Source organism: Strigops habroptila, chromosome 15, assembly GCF_004027225.2.
Source record: "Strigops habroptila isolate Jane chromosome 15, bStrHab1.2.pri, whole genome shotgun sequence".
In the NCBI taxonomy this organism is placed as follows: Eukaryota; Metazoa; Chordata; class Aves; order Psittaciformes; family Psittacidae; genus Strigops; species Strigops habroptila.
In genome coordinates this window covers 3,140,508-3,150,042 of record NC_044291.2, presented here as the reverse complement: position 1 = coordinate 3,150,042, position 9,535 = coordinate 3,140,508, and positions in this window count along the sequence as shown.

Below are 9,535 nucleotides of genomic sequence, written 5' to 3'. Positions count from 1 at the left end.
GAATGGACCTTGGAGGCAGCTGCGCCAGGCTGCTTAGTCACCACTGCCAGCTGGGAAACAGCCTCGCACTCCCGGACAGCACGGCACAGGGCGCCAAAGGCTTGGAGGGAGAGGGCTCTGCTACTCGCTGTGGATTGGCCAAAACTGGATCCTGCTTTCCCTGGGTGATGGAGGGAACAAAGAGGGTGAGACAGAGCTCTAGTTTACACCAAAGAACTTCAGAGGAAAACTGCAAAGTGTTTTTCAAACTCATGGCTGGGTTAGGTTTAATAAGAGTTAGAGTTTCCCATAGTAAACTGTTATTTATGCCCACGTCTTAGACTGGATTAAGCAGCTTTTGTAACAGCAATAAATACAGTTTTCTGGTAGCATTAGAAGTGGAATCCAGCCCACAGCCTCCAGCATCACTCCTCTTTTCTATAGCCATACAAATAAACCATCCTCTGTGCACATGCAGAGAGGTGAAGTTTCCTGTGCTCACTGAATGCTGCCTATTTTTAACCTCACCTACACAAGTTCTTTGGATTTGAATTTGAACTAACTTTCATAACTACACACTGGACTTTCAAATAAGACTCAATGCTTTGGCTGGCATCAAGGTCATCTCTAGAGACTCTGGCAAGAACGTTTCACTGGCGTTTCAAAGGAAAGGTCACAGCCACCAAGCGGAGGCTAAGGATTGGCACCTCATCATGCTTTCACCTAAAATCAACCTAAAGGCCCCCAAAGAGCTCAGGCTCCTGGGCTCCTGAGCAAGTCCAGAGAGTGGGCTCCAGAGCCTGGCCTGCTGGATGCTTCCTTTGGAGCTCTCAGCTCTCCAGAGGATTTCCTGCAGCCACATTCACATGTGGGCACTGCCATCTGTTTGCTCCTTGCCATGGCAGCAGAGACGCTGCCACCAGTGCTGGTAATCCATCATTGTATCGGCACTAATTCCCACAAAACAAGTATTCTAGCCAGTCAGCTGTCTCCTTAAGGCAACTGCGCTTCCTGAAGTCAGCCTCCATCCATACATCTCAAAATAAATTAGAAATAGCAGAGTCCTTAGAGTTAAGAGGTGTCCACCCAGTGCAAGAAGACCTTGGCAATCCGGCATATGACCTTGGGACAGTTAGATGGTAAAATCCCAATGTACTTTTAATGCCCGTAAATCTCTTTAACAAGTAGCTGAGGAAAGGGCAAATCGTGTTGTGCGGTTTGGGAGATGCTGTCACTCTAGGTTAGCTTATTTTTAAATGGGTTGCAATTCTGTTTACATGCAGTCAATTTAAAAAATCAGCTCAGGTGCATTTTAAGAAGTGTTACGCTTACCAGTTAGTAAACCCTGATCTGCCACCCTCGAGGCACATCTTTCACACAACCCTTGGAAGAGCTTCCCAGCACATGGGCTAGCAACATGTTAAACTTTATAAATCAAGTGTTTGCCAAATGGAGTAGAAAGCCATGTGTCTAAGCAAGATGCATTGAAAAATGGAACAAAGCTCTGTATGTGTCAGAGATCACTAGGTCATGTTGCAAGCCTGTCCCTTGCAGAGTTATCCTTCAAAATAACATTTCTCTAACCCAGCTGTAGATGTTATTTCACTACAGCATTTGTTTCTTCCCACTTTTTATTGCACAAAACTGACCCTTTCTCTGGCCCAGCTCCTCCTCATGGAGTTTAATGTTACCCAAACTTTGTTTGAATTAGATTGGGTTCTGTGCTGAGACAGGGCTTGCTAAGTGTTGACTTAGGAGGCTTCTGAAGTTCAAAGCTTCCGTGGTACCCTTATTTATCTGCATATGGATGTTTCTGAAAGGGGTACTTCTGTTGTAGTGTTTGAAATAAATGAAAGCACAGAGTTTCCATCCTCATAAACCATCTTCGACTGCCCAGCTGCTTATTATTCAGAAAGAAGAGTGAAGAAGTTGCTGCTTCTCTCTTGGCTAATGCTGGGTAATTGAAAAGGGTCAATTGGGTTGTTTGTGAGTGCACAGGTAAGAATTGGAGCCTTCTGCTGCCTCTAATTCAGGCATTTCCTTGAGGGCTGCAGACAGAGACCAGATGTCTCTCACATGCAGAAACTAAAACTCCAACTTGCTTCTACAGGGCCAAAACACTTCTGCTTTCCAGTTCCACCAGCAAAGACTTCCATCAAATGCCACCCCCCCTACCTAAAGGGCATTACAAAGGGGCAGTTTGTAACTTCCACAAATCTAAGTCTGTGGCAGACTTAAGGCTGAGAATGGACAGCCTACCACTGAAACAGGAACAAGACTAATGGATTTCTGAGTGTGTTCTCAGCCTGTATATTTAACACATCCCTGGAACAGACACTTCAGTGCTAAAGCTCCTCTCCTTTCCCTTCCCACACCCCTGAGATTCCCATGTGTGAAGGGAAGTGTGAACTTGCTGTCCCATGAACTCCAGCTGGCTGAAAGGCTGCTGGCTTCTGCTCCTGCAGGACCTCCAGGTCAGCTCTCCCAAAAGATGATTAATCAGTGTTCAGGAAGCAATTAACACTGCATTGCAGTGATCCGGTTGTGGCACAACTTCCCGCTCTTCCAGCTGATAGGGAGATGACAGTCCAGGACATCCCACGTCTGTCACTCTAGGCAAGCTGTTAACACATGTTATCACTCTCACATGGATCAAGCTATCAGAAGCAGCAGTGCCTGGAAAAATCTAAGACAATGCTTCCATCTCCTTTGGACAAAGCCACAACATCACCACCTAACTAGCCTCCATCTACCCATTACCCAGAAGACTGTTGTGTAGCTACACAGCAACCACTGGCAAGCCAAGCTAGCTAGCACCAGTCATCAAGTGCACAATTTGCTCTTTGGACTTTGGATCATAGATGTAAAATCACATTCACAGCTCCAGAGGAAAGAGGCATAGAGGACACGTGTTCAAGCTAATTCTTCAGGTTTCCAAACAGGCGTCCTTATTCTGCACACTAAAGGTCTGCACTAATTTGTTTTTATGGCCAGACACCTTCATGTTCGGCAATGCCATTATTTGTCTAGTGGTCTCAATTTCCTCTCCTCCTCTGTGTTCAAGTCTGTCACATCAGGATTGACCAAACTTCCTGATCCTACAGGCTTCACATCAAGGGTCTAGTATATCAGGGATGTGTCGCCCAGGAAGATGAGGGGAGAGGGTATAAGTTCACAGGCAGGAAGAGCAATACCTCCCCAAGGGGACAGAGTGACCCAAGCATGTAGGTCTCAAGAGCCTGTCTGTATTTGGCTCACCTCCTTGCACAGAAAAACACACAATTCACCCTGCAGTCCTCACCCCACCATGCCCCTGTCTGCAGCAGCGTGACCTGCCTTCAGCACACGAATCACACCTCGACTGCTTGCAAATAGGAAGCTGTGCAAGAGCTCTTCAGTGAGTATCTGTGTCTCCTCTCTCTGTTCTGTGCACTGCTGAAAGCACAGTGTGGGATCGACCACTGAAGACCCACCGCAGACACTACTTTGTCATATGTCAATCTTAAGTTATATGCCTGGGGAGATGGAACTGATAGCAAGGAAAAGATTTTCCTAACTTACCTCTGTAGCTTTGCTGATGCCTGCATGTTGCATGAACTCCTGCTCCAGCAGAAAATGAGTTTGAGTCTTGCTGACCAAATTAGTTTATTCTAATATCTCTCTCTACAATGGCTGATGTGGTCAGCTGCTTCCCTTCCAGTTTCAGAACTGGTCACAGGAAGCTGCTGAGACAACTTGTGTTGCTGCATTGCTTTCAGGGCCTTTGTACGGTTAGTAATTTGGGAGATTTTTATCAGAGTGCCAAGTATGGAGTATTGCCCAGGGCTCAGAACTTGTATTAGTTGGGTAAAAGCTCTGTTCCATGGATGCTGGCTCTCAATCCTAGTGCTGGCTAAGCAATGCAGAACTCCCACTGTAGTTTCAGTGCACAGAACCCTGCTTGGTGTTAATTTCCTATGATACACCACTGACAACTACAAGACATCTCAGCCGAGAAAAAAGTCTTCCCTCCACAACCCTAGGCTTACATTTCTGAGGCCAATGATCCTATTCCAGTGCTACTTTGCTTTTTGGACTTGTTTTGTAGAGTTAGATTTAACCAGGGTTTTATTTTGTTGTTTTTGTTTCTTAAATACCCCCAAGTGTCAGTGAGGTTTGTTTCAACAATCTCTTGTGGACATGCCAGCCTTAATCTCACTCTTCCAGGCCCTTCTTATTGTCTGGGATGAAAGCTCAACACACAGCCTCCCCTGCTAATTGCCAGCTTTATGTTTCCCAATGACAGGTGTATTGTCTGGAGCAACAGACCCAATTGTGTCCCTGCACAGTAGGGCATCAGCTGCTGATATTAGAAAGCCTTTCAGGGGAGGTTGGGCAAGGCTGGTTATTTAGTGCCACCATTTATAACAAATCTGTGTAGCCTAGAATCTTTCAATAGAAAAAAAAAGGACCTGCCTTTAATATTTACCTTTGGGTTTTTTTCCTCAAGCTACTAACTACTCCTAAATCTCTCACCCTCCTACCAGCAAGACAGAGCATTTGGTTCTGATCTTTGCAACACTAAATCTCTCTGATATCCTTTTTCCGTAGTTTTCTAATAAAGGGATTTTGCTGGTTTAACCAGACACCCACTGTGCATTTACTTCAACCTGTAATCACAGCTAGCAAGAAGTTTGCAAACTGTTACTCCTGTGGGGTACATTCTGAAGCAATGGGGCTAATCGATATGCATGGGCTCAGATTCACAAACATCACAGAGAGATGGTTTATATCCTCCAGAGATTCTGGGTAACAGCCCTGAGGCAGGGAGCTCGCTTTGGGGGACAGTGAGCCTGTGCCTGCTTTATCAAGTAAAAAAGCAGCTCTGGTACTCTGAGTGAGGAAAGGCAGCAGCAAGAGAGCTCCTGAGAGATGAGAGCAAAAAATACAAGAATAATATTAGGCCCAGATTGCATCTGTCTTTTCCATTTTTCACATTAAAGGGTAAAGCTTTCCATACGTGACTGTTGCACAACAGCAGAGCTCCAGCCAGTACTGCAGCATCATGCGACCAGAAACGCAACAGACCATTAAGCAGATGGCCCAAGTTTTCGCTGCAGGAACCTGGCAATAGGGAAACCATCTCTTTACTGGATTTAATCACGTCCTTCACAAGACAGGAGGGAGGGTCTACAAACAACCAGCATATGCAGTTCCACCTCAGCTTACAGGAATACAGATGTCCAGAAAGAGGAAGCACGTTATGTCTGGCTGAGCCCTGGGTGCCTCCACAGTTTTGGAGCTGCATTTTGGTCAGACTAGCACAGGCATCTGTGCACGGAGGTTTCCCCTTATTTGTGCTCTCTCCCACACTGTGCAACATCAATATGTGCATCCAATAACCAGGGCTGGGAGACCTGTGCCTACACACAGGTAGCATGCCTAGGAGCATCAGCAGCCCAGAGGCACACAGTGGTCTCCTGGGCTGGCCATGGAGTCACAGCACCTCCCCGCAATACACACTGGTGCCCAGCAAAGCAGTCCTACCTTATGCCTATTTATACAAAGCAACAGTGAGTGGTAAGAAAAGTAATCGTGGCTTTTGTAGCTTAAAGGATCCAAGGAAGAATGAAGGGGTAGTACTTGGTAAGAAAGCACAGAAAGAACTAAAGACTCATAGGACATGTAATTACTCCTTCAATGATAAGTCACTGTTCAGATTAGGCTGTCACACACTTGCCTCTTTCCATCCCTTTCCGGTGCAATCCAGGTGATCATTTAGATTTTCTAGCATTCTGCAGGTAACTTACAGATTACCAGCACTTATTTTTTGAAGTTTAGCCTGTCTTAAAAATGGCTGTACCTCTGCAGTCATGTTCAGTCAACTCAAATGCATATTGACAGTCCAGATGGACTCTCTGCTTCACATCCCTTTTAATGACATGCAGCAGCATCTCGGAGAGCGGCACAGAGACCTCTTCATACCTGAAACTCTCTTCCTCCTCTTCCAACTCGTGTAGTTTTGCCAGCTCGTTCTGGCAGAACCTAAATAAAGCTGAAAACTTGATTCCAACACTACTAACAGAAGGATTTTTGCAATTGTCAACAGAACACCAGAAATTCAGGCATGTCTCCTAAACAGTATTGACAAGTGATAGACAGTAGCATAATGATTTGAGCATCATAACGCTAGAAAACAGTGTAAGATCAGCATTAGGCTTTCTCAAGTTTCTAGCCCCACAACATTTAGCTGAAAGTATGCGAAGGGTTCCCCATAAACTTCATTTTCCCCCTTCCTGGGAGGGAGACAGTCGATTTCTTATGTCTACACCTCTGCCAGCAACTTTCTTCCCATTCAGAAAATGGTTCTTTCAGAAACTCTTGGGAACTTGCTTCACATTTCAGTGCACGTCCCCTTTGACTGTACCACTTGTCTGCTCCCAGTTCAACCTCTTCTTTCAGTTTTCAAAGTAATGAAGACACCCTCTTGGACTCAACTCTCTATTTCCTGTAATGAGTTTAAACACCTCAAATAAATCCCCTGCTTTCGGAAGCTACAGTTGCACAACAAAGAAGATCCCTGAGGGATCACCTTCTGTCCCGACCCAGGCAAGCACTTACTCAATTAGCTTTGTTTTACCCACAGGTTGGTGAAGTTTTAGTCTATCTAGTTCTGATCTTGTCAGAATTGTATTTAAATTCTTCTGACAGATTCTTGGCCTGCAGCTTGCTAACAGATCGTTGCTGAGGCAAGATGTTTGAAATTAGAGTGGTTTTGAACAGGAGAGACACATGGTGCGTTTATTCTCCAGTTCAGTGATTATCTTTCTGGCTGGCTCTGCTCCTAACACAAGTTCACCTTGGGACATTACAGGAGTTGTTGGCTACTTTGGGAACTAGTGAGTGTTTGTTGGGAGTATGCACAAGACGCAGCCACGTCTCAGGCTCAAACACAACTGCAGTATGTGCTTTCAGCTTCCGGACAATTTGCATTGCCTCTGGCCAGCTCTAGTGAAAACCAGCCCCACGCAGGGTTGGATGGTGCAAGGCTCCAGTATATTCTCTGCAGACAGACGCGGAACATAAGGGCAGTCAGCCATTCGCTTATCAGGACCTCATGTAGCAGAGACACAAGTGTGGAATGAGAAAGCATTTCTTGGGTTTCTCTAATTCACTGTCATTTCACATGCATATGCCTGTGGTGATTTGTCACCTTTCATTTTGAACAGTTGTAGGCATCAGTCCCATAGCCACAAGCTACTGGGCACCACACTCCCACCAGTGCTCTACTGGGATCCTTGCTGACTTTTACCTAGCAGTGCTGCAGGCTTCACTGATGTACTACAGAGCACTTGAGACCATCTCAGTGTGTGTAGCTGTTGGGCTGACTGTGGCTGTCAGGCTGTCTGGTTGTCCTTTGAAAACCTTCAACAAACAGGTGCCAAGTTATTCCATCAGAGAGTGCTGGAACAATGGAAACCTTCTGCTCATCACTCTAACCTCTTACACAAAGCCAATCCTGGATCTACAGCATCAAAAGCCTCAACTGCAAAGACTTCACTTTTTGTAACCCCCTTATTCTAGAGAGCAAAAAGTGATTTACACTTGGTACCCTCTTTGTCTTTCACACTGCAAGAGCAGGTGCAAGCTTTATAGAATAAAACTATACTAAAGATTTTGTTAAATATTCCAAGTTACCCAGCGTCTCTTTAAATAAGGTCCAAGAATTTAAGATGTCATTTGGCTCTCATGCACAAAGAAAGCACTGAATACAAACTGGGAAGACAGGCAGGGTATAAATGCAGACACCAAAATACCTGAGAGTTTATACTTTACATACACACAAACTGGAAAGACATAGGCCTCAGCTTGAATGCCCACCTGCTGAGAAAAACATCAACATTCTTTGTATCCCAAGTAAGTTTTTAGAAATGAGTCTGGAATGCTATTTAACTTGCCTGTCAGATGTCTTGTAGGATGGTAAACCTGGATTGCAGCTTTGTTACGGCTAGAAGCAGACTTCTTAAAGGACTGCTTAAAAAAATAGAGAGAAGTTTGCATCTTCAGGCTCCAGCACAGTTCATCGTACCAATTTAAGGTAAGCTTTGAAAGTAGTCCTAGATGTTCACAGAGGATACCTCAGACAGTGCAAAGATGATCTTCCTCATGCTAAACAGAAACTGCTGAACAGACCATTTGCTGTCTGTCAGGAGACCATGCAAGCACTCTCTTATATATTGGCCCAGAACCTTAAAAATTACTTAAACTTGACACTCTTTTCCTCAGTGTTTTTGCTCTTAAATACTTTTAGACTTATCAAGAGATATTATGTCTCTTCTAACCCAGTACATTGGGTACCCAGTGATAGTGGTTATGCCTTGTGATGCCACCCATTACCCCTTCATCTGTTCAGAGGCACACAGGGCAGATGTCAGGGTTTAGTGGTCCTGATGGCATCTATGCTGGAGGACTCTGAAGGACTACAGAAAACATGAACAGGACCACTGTGTATAGAGTGAAAGGCATCAACCCAGAAGCAAAGTCTGCAATACAATGCGTGTGAAAAAGCCCATGTCAGATGTTCAGAAAAGATCTTATTCTTAAGACCACCAGTTGTATTTACATAAATGGCACTGGAACTAGGTATCCTGTAAAGTTGAGAGGGAGAAACAAGCATTTGTGTGAATCTCAGCCGGCCATTAACCAGCAATAGATGGAGCTAGTGATGCACTAATATGGCTTTGAACTAGGGAAGAGATGTACCTACACATCTGCGAAAGAGCCAGTCTCGTACCTGGGAGCATAAGAAAAGAGACTATATTACTAGAAGGTAAAACAATAATTGTAGGACATCTGCTTAGTTGTCAAGGACCAAGAGGGAAATAAAGCTGTTGTCCCCTCTAGCTAAAACCTGCTGTTTCTTTTTCCCCAGACTCCCAACCACCAACTGCTCTACAGTTTGTATGCCAATCCAATTTTGACGCCTGTAATTCACCCCAGAGACTGTTTATTTTAACTTTATCAAACGAAGAGAAAAACAACTGTGTTAGAATAAAAAAAGAGCATCTGGCAGCGGGATATTCTTTCTCTCAGACAGCTTCTCAGCTTAACTGGCATACAAGAAAATGGTACTTTAGTTACTCAAGGGTTGAAAGAAGAGGGAGAAGAGAGTGCAGAGTGCAGGTTCTCTGTGTGCTTATCTTAAAATGGTCTTTTATGGTCTGCTGGAACAAATGCTCCCAGTATATTGTGCTCCACCTCAAAAGAGGCACCCAAGCCTACAGGATGCAGCAGCAATGAACCCACATATAGACATTGTCCGATGTAGCCCATGCCAAAAAAGTGACCCCTGGAACTCTACCAGCTTAGTAATGTACCCCCAGGAGCCCCCGGCCAGTGTCTGACAGAGCAACATGGCTTTCTGAGAGTTAACATAAATCAAAGGGCACTCAGGAAGACGGACATGTCCATTCCTTTTTCCAGATTTTGAGTTTCAGGCACCTTCCCCTCAAACCCCAATGGCACAGCAACTCTGAGCAACGTCAGCACATGTCACAGAGTGTCACAGAGTGCAAGG